The sequence below is a fragment of the Falco biarmicus genome, chromosome Z (genome assembly GCF_023638135.1).
Source record: "Falco biarmicus isolate bFalBia1 chromosome Z, bFalBia1.pri, whole genome shotgun sequence".
In the NCBI taxonomy this organism is placed as follows: domain Eukaryota; kingdom Metazoa; phylum Chordata; class Aves; order Falconiformes; family Falconidae; genus Falco; species Falco biarmicus.
Window position 1 is genome coordinate 5,972,302 of NC_079311.1, and position 12,558 is coordinate 5,984,859.

The window sequence follows — 12,558 nt, forward strand, 5'->3', positions numbered from 1 at the left end:
CTCTACTTAAATAAATTCCTCAAGGAAGGAGATCTACTGTATAACATATGGAGTTGTCAGTAGTTTTTATCTTTGAAACTGCTATTAATAACTTTTGGGAAAAGAGTCACGCAAAGAAGGCAGCAGAGCAGTGACATTAAGTGGGGACTGATTAAGGGGACATTAAGGGCCTCATTAATTGCTGCAGTGCAGGGAAGGGTAGTGTTGAGCAGCTAAATTATGGAAAACACGACCAACATTGATGTCACGTACTTGCATTCACCAGGACCAAACAATTCTCCGATGGTCAAGGCGGAGCTCCCCTCCAGGGTTTGTCGGTGAGCCTCATGCGGCTTCAATAAAGTGATTTAACAGATAAATTGTTGCAGCAACCTCAGCAGTGATCCTCAGGAAGGGCTGCAAAGGGAGAAAGTCCCATTTTCCTGCTGCTGAAACAGAGGAGCACAAAGAATCCCAAATCACCAAAGAGTTTCACGTCTCCTACTTTTGGAGATGACAAGATACTTTAGTATTTTTTCAACCTTTATCTTCTTCTTTTTTTTTCCTCTTTTTTTTTTTTTTTTTTTAATTGGATAAGAAGCAAAACCCCCTTAGCGTTCTGCTATTACATGAGGAGATGAAGAATTAGCTGAGCAAAAGATCCAAGTGACCCAAATTAATGAAGCATTAGAAAAGTGAACAAGGTTGATTAATGTAGTATGTGCTTTGGTAGTTCAGCATAATGCCCTTCCCAGCAGACAATGTAATTGTTACAAAACTAACCCTGACGACGAAGTGCTTAAGAAATATTCCTTGGAACAGTTGCTGAAGAACAAGAAGTCCCAGACTGGTGCACACTGGCATCATTTATATATGTCATCTATCGGTTGCACAGCTATTCTTTGGCATTCACTGTGACTGTTCTGTTTTTGTGCATGGCCACGTGTACTTCTGTATGAAAATACAGCCTTGATAGCATTATCTGCTTAACTGAGTGAGTCTGAGAAAGTTCTGGAACTTTTCTCATCTACCGGTGTAGGTTATTTTATGTAGCTGGGTATTTTTTTCCTTTTTTCTCTGAAGTAAATTTCTTATGGACATGGCAATATACTCACTGAGAACAGGTTCTTGCATATGTACCTGAGTAAAACCATTAAATAAACGGAATGAGATATGCTTGATGCTGTCACAGGTAATGGGGGAAAAAAAGGCAGTGGTCTTTAAGGAGAAAAAAGATGCTTATGTGTCACCTGACAATACATTTTAAAATAGTGAAGTTCTTGTTAATAAGGGAAAGCAGCTAAAGCAGGTGATAGTGTGCATTGTAGATCCCAGTGATAGCACTTGCACTGAAAGCACCTGGTATTACAAAAGAGTGGAAAAGGAAGGATGTGAAGTGGTCTCAGTCATGGTGATTGGTGTTATTAGTTTAACTGAATTTGGGCAAATACTAAAAGGGTAACTAAAGAAGAAGAGAAAGAATGTGGATATGGTTGAAACTGAGGCCATTGTGAAAGTTTTTTATCAACTCAGGGGAGCTATGCTGAATACTTAGTTTTTTGGGGCCATATATGTCTATGGTGGGCGATTATATTGTTTCACTGAAGTCACTTGTATTGGTGTAATATGTAAATACTGACAGTTTTCATTTCAGGTGTTTATGAATTGTGAACAGCACTTGAATTATGTGGGTGGATTTTTTTCTAGTGTTCGCTAGCCATAAGAAAGAAAGGCAACAATTAAAAGTGATTTTGAACATTGTGTAAAGTCGGAATTTTGATCATTTGCTGGGTTTTATTGCCATCTGGTGGCAGCTTGTCTATGTTTCAGAAGGGGCTATTGCAAATTGTTCACACTTTGTGTGCTGGTATTCATACAGTTTTAAAAAGAAAGCATAAAATCAGCAGCTGTATAAACAATGCTGAGTGCATTTAGGGAATACTCTGCTATCGTACAGAATAATCTAGCTAATATTATATGTAATACCCTATGCTAATAAACTGGATTTAAATCTGTGAGAGAAGGATACGTGTGACTAAATGCAGCCTAGAAGTCCTCCTGACCTCAGTAATAATCAAAATACAAAGTGCTGTGCAGCGTTGAGTATTTGCAGTTCCCTAGCATTGTAACATAAAGGGCAAAAGAAAATTCCAGCAAACATAAAATGAAAGAAAATATCTGAGATCTCGAGATGCTGTTTGAATTAGTTCTTTTTCCTATGAGGATACATGTGGTACAGTATCCTGAAACTCGGCCTGCATTTCTCCTTCAGCACGTTCAGTTGCTATCCTGTCTGCTACACTCAAGTGCTAATTATATATGCTATTTGTTAATCTCATTGATATGTGTGTGTGTTTTACTTTGTCATTTAGTTTTGTACGTGGTTGTACTTTTATCTGAAATGTGAATTTCAGTGTAAATAAGGGGCTTACCTTGAGATTTAATTCTGCATAGGCAGAAATAAATGCCACTCTTGGGTAACGTTTGTGATTTTTTATGGCTTGTTAAAAGCAAGTCATTAACAGCTTCTCTGTAGCCCATTTTATTTATTCCATGTGTTGGTAAGAAAAAAAGCCTTTAGGAAAATGTTAGATTACTATCCTGATTAGGTTTTATGAAAGTTTATTTCAGAATGGGAGAGGAAAAGATGTTCATTTCAGTGCAAACCCAGAAAAAACTCATGTCCATTTCTATGGACACACACTTTTGCATGGAGATCTAATGTGATCCCTGATCTAACAATGACATAAGCATCCTAACAATAGGAAGACAAGGGAAGGGGAAGACCCTTTCCAAAGTGACAAATCTAAATGTAGTTTTAAAGTATAACTTGGATGGTTTTTAGTTTGCTACGCTTGCCCCGTGACGTGTGTCTGTGTTTGGATGATTTGAACGAAATGGAAACTTCAACATAAAGTTTGCCTGGTGTTTAAAAGAGAGTCAGTGAACACGAAGGCTCTCCTTTGGTGTCTGCTGTAAAGCACAGCAGCGTGAGAGGCTTTGGCCAGAGATGCAGCACTGGTGCTGCCATTGGTGGTGCGTCTCCAGTACGGGAGATGGCCGCGTGTTATATGAAATGAATCAAAGCAATTGAAGAAAGCCTTGACTATCCCCAAAAGCCATTTCCTCTTTGGTTATATTGCTGATGCCGCGTCCACTGTCCTTGCTGTGATCTTGCTTGGACTTGTGACACTACTATTATTGGGCTGTTCTCTCCCAGTGCTGACACTGAGGTTATTGTCTGCCAGGTTTTCCTTCATGCAAACTCTTGCCATTATTTCTGCTGCTGTCCACACTGCTTGGTACTTTAAGCCTCATTTGCTATAGCCTTTTCTTGTCCTCTAAACTGTCATCCATGTTTCTTCAGTCTGTGCTGGAGAAAAATAATCTGCTGTGTCTGACACTGTTGTTAAATCAAATCCTTTAAAAATACATATATTGGTGTTCTCTAATCATTCATTACCAGAACAATGAAATATTTTGAACCAGGTCTTTTCCTGCTAATTTTATTTTTAAAAAACATATTCTGCCCTATCACACAGCACTACCAGTAAATGTGTACTCTCCTTGTCTGCTATGAATTTCCTCCTATGCCGTCTCATTCTAGCCATAAAAGTGGTGTCAAAGAGGGCATCTGTGTTTGTCTGAATGTTGTGAGCATCACTGTTTTAAATCCTAACCTTCTGCCCCTGCACGTTGTACAGAAAGGTCAGTATCTTGTAAGTTCCAAGAGCAAGAATCTTAAGGCAGCCAGCTCAGCTGAGCGGGTGAAATTGGTGGCAGCCAGGTGTGGGAGCACTGCCAGCATTACCTCTGTCAGCCTGATTCCCTATGAATTTGCCTTTCTCACCGTGGCAGCTGGTGAGGCTGGTTTGCACCTCAGGGCTTATCTGTCTAAGGCATTACAGACCTCGATCACCCTTATGCAAAACCTCCTTATCCTGCCTGACGGAAGACTTTTGGGATCCTGTTGTTTTTACTTTCAGAGAAATCTGTGGGGCTGTCGATGGTTATGATCTGTTCACGTTTATACTAAAGATGATCCCTTTTTCTATTGAAAATACAGAATTTGCAGAACACCCTTGCACTTCATCTCTTACCTGCATTGTGTCCTGGCCAAAACCAGGAGAAGTACTGAGTACCTGCCATGTTAGAGTTAGGATCTACATTTCTCTTTCCAGATCCTGCCCCAAGCAAGCAGTAATTGTAATGAGTCATTAGGGGAAGGAATGAAAGTGACTAGTACAAGATGAAAAATGGTCAGAGTAGATAGGACAAAGTAAACTTTATGTAACACATTATGTAGGTCTTGGAGCTGATGCCTGAAGTGACACATCAGGTTAAACATAATTAGTTCATCACTGGGTATTGCGGTATATGTAATGCATAAAGCATTAATGTGTTAATTTACGTGTTGTTCCTTAATAAGAGGGTAGCCGTGTACCTCACGGCTAGATATCGTAGATCTACCATGGTGCCTTTTCCCAGCACATGAGGGGCTGAACCAGTACCTTTTTTCATCCTGCTTAGCATTGGGCTGGGGAGCAAGAATTTCACGCTGCTGTAATCTTTGGTAGATAGAGGTCGTGCTGCTGCTCAGCAGAGGAGCTGGCTCAGCCACTGCCAGCCAGCTGGTAGAGCATGTGTAGGAGCATTAATGCCAGCAGACACACTTTGTACAAAATATGTAGGACCTTGCTTGCCATTTGGAAGGTAGCTTCTTGCAAGTTTCAGTCAGGGGAGCAACTATGGTGATGTTGATTCACTCATACCGTTCTGTGTCCATTTATATTCCTGGTGACTATGGGAGTGCTACCTAAGCAAGGGTGGCAGAAGCTCTGAATTTTAAAAAGGTTGCAAAACAGCAGCATGGTGAGATGCAGTGGCCCTGCTTGGCCCTGACAACCAGAGGAAACCTCCTGATTCCATAGTTCATTCAAAAATTAGGAAACATAGGTGTGGAACGAAAATTCAAACAGTAATTGTATTAAAAACAGCTGCTTGAGGAAGCATTACTGTCCTTGCAGAGATGGGCAGTAGCCTGAATTTAGGCGGGAAGGGAGAGTTTGAGCTTATGTAAAACCCTTAATTTGTGGTACTTAAAGCATGAGATTGAAGAAAAAAAGTTCCTTGGATAACAGGAGGTGTTAAGCAAGGCTTTTGCCGTGCTACTTCTGTTCAAGGAACAGTTTTATTGAGAAACTTGTTTTAGTGTAGGTCACAAAACTGTCTGCTGCAGGGTATCACTGCAGAGATCATAGCAGGATTAAAGTGGTTTATATAATAATTTAATTAATAACAGTTTAGTTCCATTTTTAAGGTAAGAAATTACAAAAAATACTCGAAGGCTGAAGTTCTATGGAGAACAAAGAAGCTTCTAATGCTTGGCTTTCCAAAATAGCCAAGTATCCAGCATGCTGTAGTGCAATGGAAATCTGGTTTATCAAGAAGCATGAAACAGGAACCTTAATCACAGGTCTTCTTCTAGTGATCTTGTAAAGTAAGCAGATTTCTTTGTAGTCATCATATTCCATGAAAATTTCCACCCCCTACCTTTCTGCCAAAGCACAATTGGTCCAGTTTGCCTGCAGAAACACATATGGGGCAAAAAGTAGTCTTGTCTTTCCTGTGCTACTTGGATTTATTCTGTTTGCTACATTAGATGCTCCAGCAGCTTTGTCAGATTGATATTCAATTAGTTCTCTGGAGGCATTTGATACAGATACAATTTAGAGACTGAAGTTAAACTCCTAGATTCCATTCATAATAAAAATAGGTGGTTGCCTTTGAGGGCACCTCAAAACACCTAAAGTAGATTTCTCAAAAAAACACTGTAGTGAAAAGTACATGAATACAAAACAAGAGCCTACAATGTATACTGTTAAAAAACAAAATTCTGTCAGTTTTCATAGCCTTCTAGATATGTGAAACAGGCAAGAAACTAGCTCACCACAAAACTTGTCAGATTTTTCCAGGTCACCACACTGCTGGTCAACAATACTCTGGTCATGGCAGGAACAGCAAAAACCTTGGCTAAAATGTCAAGCTTTCTTTTCAGTGCTTCTTGTACCTTTTCTTTTACGAGCTTTAAATGCTGTCAGTGGTGAGACCTATGGCTGTGGTGAAATGTGTGTTTGTAAAGCACACCATGTCCCTTGCATGGAAGCCACAATAGAAATGCAAATGCATTTGCATAGCACCTGTGGTGGGACCTATAACTCAAGTGAAAAGTGTTTGCAAAGCGCATTGTGTCCTTTGAATGGAAGTCACAATGTAAGGATGAAAGCAAACACCTGTTTTTTGAGCAAACAGTTCTCGGTTGCATCAAAGCCCAAAGCATGCAACAACTTTTAGTTGACCTTCTAGCCTGATGCTGGCAAGGTTCTGTCTAAACAGTTTGTGTCTGTACACTATACTGTTAAGAATCAGTAACTACAAAGGCCAAAAATATTTTTTTGTCCTGTCCAGAGACTTAGTTTTCTGCATGGTCTGTCTGTAACCATTTCAGGAACTGATTTCTCTCCTGTTGTGCAAATAGCATCTCCTTGTCCATTCCTTACTGACTTGTCTGACCAGTTCTCTTTCCTTCTGTGGAACCTTCCGCCAACGTTTCAATGTTACTTGCATCCTTTTGATTGTGGACTCATCCCTGTTGTGATGGGCTGGGATAATTGTCCAGTTTTTTCCAAAATGGGCTTGTAAGCATCCCAACAGGAAAAATACCACACCAAAGCAAACCAGATTCTGCCTTGATCGGTCAAGGTTGTCCCTCAGTTGATTAGAAGGATGATTTTTGGTGATGTAATGTAAATGGACTCCAACAAGTTTTAATTTTTGACAGCTTTATGTGTCGGAGTAGCTCTTTACTAATAATTGCATCTCTATTTTTACTACAGTTAAGGAAGTGAGTACCCTGCTTATTTAAAACCAGTGCCATAGCCTGCTCTGAAATTGATGGTATAGGGTGCTGATATTTAAATGCTCTGCCCCAAAAAGCTAATGCCTCAGTAGCAGCTTAACTTGTACTAGCATGAAAGAAACAGTGAGATGTTTGTATTTAGGTACCCACGTTTATAGGCATGTATATTTAATGTATGCAAAGCCTTTGTGCCCTTGTGTTTTGCATTTATAGTCAGCAGCAGCTGGGTAGCCGGTACCAGAAAGGTGTATGTGAATCCTGAAAATGTGGCCTGGGGACAATGTGTAATAACAGTGCTGCAATTGATGCACCCACAATGGTAAGCTGGGAGCATGAATCATTTAGTTAGGACTCGAGTGTTTAGTATTCCTTCATGCTGTTCTCATTTGTTTTGTTAGCTGCTTCTGGTATGTTACAGGGATTATTGCATATTTAGTTACCTTTTCTGTTTAATGATTGCTATGCATTTATTTGATTATGGTTCCAGACACCATGCCTACTGTAGTTACTTTGGTTTACATGCTCTTTCAAGCTGTGCTGTTATTGAGCCTAATCTGAAGGCAATCCCTGAAGCCCTGCTTCTGCAAGGCAGAGGAGCAGGTTGATGATTGCTTTTCCAAGCATATGCTTTCTGAACAAGTTCCCCTGTCAATTTTGATTTGCTACCGCTGTTTATTGCACCCTTGTGTTGCAAAGATAACTGTTCTTTTGAAGTTCAAGTACTTGTACTGGAATGTCTCTGTAATGTATTACCTAGATATCAACTTAAATATCAAGATATACTGAGTACAGACAATATTTTACCACTATTTTAGTTCAATACAAGACAGTGTTTGTAACAGAAGCTGCTACCTGTGAGCCAGATGAAAGATAAGGAGTGTATTTCAAGAACATCCTTGGTTAGGGTTTGAACTGATACCCTCCATTTTGCATGGAAAAAACAACAAGAAAAGCTTCTTAAGGGCAGATAAGAGGTGCCACAGAGAATAGATGAGGCGCTGTCATCAGGGGTTGGGCTAGATGATCTCCAGAGGTCCCTTCCAACCCTGACCATTCTGTGATTCTGTGGAAGAGGAAGCATAAGAGGAATTACAGCACCACATTGCTGCTTGGCCTAATTAAGATTTTGGATGTCACCTGCATAGACAGGACATTTTTGTATCTCAGAAAAATGAAAAATGCTGCCTTTGAATTGTTGAAATACGTGAGCTGGAAGTGTGGTGGGGTAATTTTTAGATGGAAGGAACTAAAATGTTCCTCTCCAGCAGCAAGACCTTACTGAGCAGGTCCTTGCAGAAGAACTGCAGCTGGCTGCTGAATTTATGTGCTCTCAGAAGGCAGGAGGGAAAGGTGCAAGACACACCTCACCAAGGGGCTGGCGCTTTAGTACACTCTGTAGCAATAACATTAAATATGCAGTGATGGAAGGATATGTGTGTTTACTACAGAAGAAGACAGGAAAAGATATTTCATTTTCTTGCTAACCATAGTTCTCTTTTTGCAAGTTATGCTTCTTTCATGTTAATTAAACCAAAAGCTCATCAGAGGAAGAGGCTGTGACCCATCTTGTACATATACAGCTTGGGGCTTTGCATCTCGGTCTAGATATGGGAATGGGGGAGGAATACATGTCTCGGTGTGCATGTTATTTTTACTTTATAGCTAACAAAGTTCAATAATTCATTCACCTGTCAGGCCAATTTTCCTTTCAATGGATGCTGATATGATATTTCTTCCCTGTTTTCCTTTTCCTGGAGGTAGTGTTTTCTACCTAGATTGCCCCCTGGGACACATTTCTGTCTTTCTGTATCTTTTCTGCTGTAGTATTGCTTCCTGTATTTCCAATTGCCTTTTCTCTTCTGTTTATTCCTGAGGTGGGATCTCCTGCGTGGCTTTTCTCCTCTGACATCACTGTATTGTATTTACTTTTGTCTTCATCTTTTCCCTTTCCTCCTGCCTCAGCACTATGGTCTGTCTCTCTGCCCATTGCACATCTGCTGCCCCTCTTCATCTCCCCATGTGTTATTTCTGGACTAAATCCAAAAAAGTTGTTGTGGTTCCCCAGCAGTGAGAGCTGCAATGCTGAACTTTGGCGTTCCTTCTGTTGGGATGGTGAGAGGCCCCTTGTTAAGCCCAGGAGAGTAGTTCGACTTCCCGGGAAGGACCCAGAACCTCTAAAATGTTGAGCTGCCTGCAGCAAGTTAGTAAGGAAGGACTGACATAGGGAAGGGTAGGATTTCAGACACAGCATACATACTAAAATCTATTTTTTTGTTTTGTAAATGTGTTTCAGAATTTTGTATATGTGTTTTGAAAGCACAGCAGAGCTCAGTCTTGGCTTTTACTCAGTGTGAGTAGCTTTTCCACCTATTTAATCACCTTTTTACAGTACATGCCACTTGGCTTCACCGCAGTCCCCCCTCACCCTAGGATGCTCAAACTTGCAGCTTTCCCTCTGGCAGGAATAAGCCTCTATTTATCTGTTATTGTCATATGGGTTTGCTTTTTGCTTCTTTTTTATTTTTTTACCTGATATGAAATAACTCAAGATTTGTTGGACAGGAGGAGTTATTACAAACCAGTAATGTAGGGAGGGGGATCTAATTCCTCTCCAGGAATTGCTGAGGTGGTATATGGTTAAAATGATCATTGATCTAGATTGGGAAGGAGAATGGTTTCTGACGTGAACAGGCAGGCACCCTGTGCTTGTGTACCTGACTTTCTACCTTCCCCACTTCACCACTGACCACTCCACGTGTCAAAATAGGAGATGTCTCAACATATAACCCTCAATTTACACATTATGCTTGCGCACAGGCTTATAGAGTCACTCCCATACTGAAACTGGATCCAAACGTGATGCATAGAGCTTGCATAGAAATGCTCTGTTTCCCCCCCCACCCCCCACCCCTTTTTCCTCAGCAAGAAACAACCACTGTCAGCTGTTCACAATCCCTTCATCCATTACTGAGTCAGGTATGTCGTTCTCCACCAACAACAAAGTGTGCGATAGGCATTGGTATGCAGGAGCCATCTGTGCCACCAGCGAAGGTTCAGCAGAGGGCACCCAAATTACTACGAGTTGGAGTCTTGGTTTCTTTTATGTGGAACAGGGTAGGTCAGACTGATACCAGGCACACACACATACAGTTCCCCACAGAACCAGACAAAAAGCTAAAGATTTAAATTATTTACAAAATCAGCAGTTCTTCATTCTCGCCTTAAAGATTTGATGGGATGGGGGAATGCGCTAGCCCACGGTGCGACAGTCATGCCTCTCATGTCTCTGAGATAGGTCCTGTTCGAACCCTCAAGGCAAAATCCCATCCCTAATGCTGAAGGTCAGGGTTGACAAACATGCCAATGCAGTCGCTCTTGAAGAGCTCTACTACAAGGTGATTAATTTCTATTAAACTTTATAAAAATTTGGTATTCATGACAAAGTGTATCATCAGTCTATTTTTTTTTTTTTAATGAGTTAAAAGTAACATTTCAGATGTGTGGCATTTAAAGACTTGGATATGGTGTAAGCAGAATTTCAGTACAGCAGTATATCCTAAGAATTAATCTCTGTTTTATATATATGTATATATATATATGTATATATATATATATAAATACTGTGCTATAAATGCTTTTGAAATATTTGTAATTTTAAAATGAGCAATTCCTTGTCAGTTGACTGCAGAGTTACACTACTGTGTTTCTAGTTGCAGTTTTAAACCAAAACATTTACTGATTATGCAACTTCTACCACTAACTCTTTAAGATGTCAGGGTGTGTAGGTTTTTTGTTTTTTTTTTTTTTTTTAAATTAAGTTAGAATGCAAGCTCTTTGACAGGAATAAAAAATACACCTAGTGTATTACAAAATACACTTTCTGTGCAGTATTATTCCATGGACAAAATTTCTAAGGGTAAGGTACTATGTACGTAAGTACTACATACTTAAGTAACTAGGTAGTATGTAAGATTAATCATCCCCTTAAGTAGCTTGGGTTGCAATGTGGTATCCCTTGTCTGGATTGATCAAACTGATTGATTTAACTATCAGTTGTCAATTAGTCAATTAGCCTTGCAGCAAAACTTAAACCTCCACTCTCATAAACTTTTCCTTCTAACATTAGCATTAGTGTCTAACGGTCCTCATGGTCCTCGTGAAACGGTGTTTCAGTTGTAACCTCAGTAACTGCTGGTATATGATACGAGAAATGAAAGCAGACCCAGAAGATGGTAGCTTAAAATTGCAGAGACAGAAAATACTCCAAAGAAGCCCAAATTCTGTATGTTGTAGATAATTTAACTTTCGATAAGGAAATAATTTCTTTATGAAACCAAGTGGTATTGATGAAGAAGTTTGGGAGTGAAAGGTATTGCATTTTTTGTGAAGTCCTGGGTAGATGATCTGTGTTTTCTTAGCAGTATACGTTGAAATAAGATAAAGTAGGCCAGTTAATAGACGTAGCTTAAGAAGCCAGAGCAATTTTGGAATGGTGGAACCGCCCTCAGCACAGTTCTTCTCAGTTCTGGTATTGATCTCACTCAAGAGGGAAAGCCTTTAAGGCCTTCATAGCACATGTAAAGCTGCTAAGCCAATTTGTAAGGCTTGTGGATCCATTTTTTAAACAAGGTTGTAATTATGATCACACAATGCAAGCAAAAGAAAATATAGAATATTAAGAAAAATAATACTAAAAGTTCCTAACAAAAATTTGTGGCAGGAGGGGAAAGGCTAGAGGAAAGGGTGAGAAAACCATTAGAATTTCATAAGAAAAAAATATTTGTAAGAATAAAAATAGACTTAATGTGGAAACAAAATAAGACAGTGCCATGCTGGACTGCAAATATCAAACCCAAAGGAATACGCTAGGCACAGCAAAAGCTGAGACTTCAGAGGAGTCTGAAGAACATAAAAGAAGTGTGTTTTTAAGAAGCCACATGAAGAACTGTATTCACAGCAGAGCCCTGTGTTCGTGCAGAGCCGCGAGATCCACAGAAAACAGGAGCATTTTGCAAAAGCACGTAGACAGGTATTTTATATGCCTAAAAAGAAACTATCGATACCTGAAGAAATCCATACCCAGTGAAAAAGACAGTAACTACATTACAGATGAAGGAACATTCTTTGTGGGAATTCTCCAAAGATCAACTAGGAGTGTGAACCTGGACATGTCTATCAATCACCCTTATTATTTATAGGTTGGGTATTGATATAGAACTTAATTTTGTAACTGAAGATTCAATAAAAGGTTGCTAAAGAGAAGACTTGTTGGCTGCAAATAAATGATGTTAAGATCACACAATAGGAAAATTGCTTATACTATAAATGCATCAAAACTGTATATAAAAATGTTACAAATCTTGAAAAGATAGTTTTGCATTGTTTCATGAAACAGAGTACTTGCATACAAGGAAGCTGGGCACCAGGTTCCCCTGGGAGTCAGTAAGTCTTACTGCAAAGTTTGGGAAGCTGGCTGTATCTCAAAGAAAAAGAAAGTGTAGGCATGGGAAAGGAGAAGTTACTTTTGCAGCAGAAAGAGAAATATATTTTAATATAGAAGTCTTTATCTTATTTTTTTTGACTGCATGACAAAGAAAAGGTTAAACAATCACTAGTGCTTGATTTATATGCAACATATGTAGATATTTTAACACTAAGCC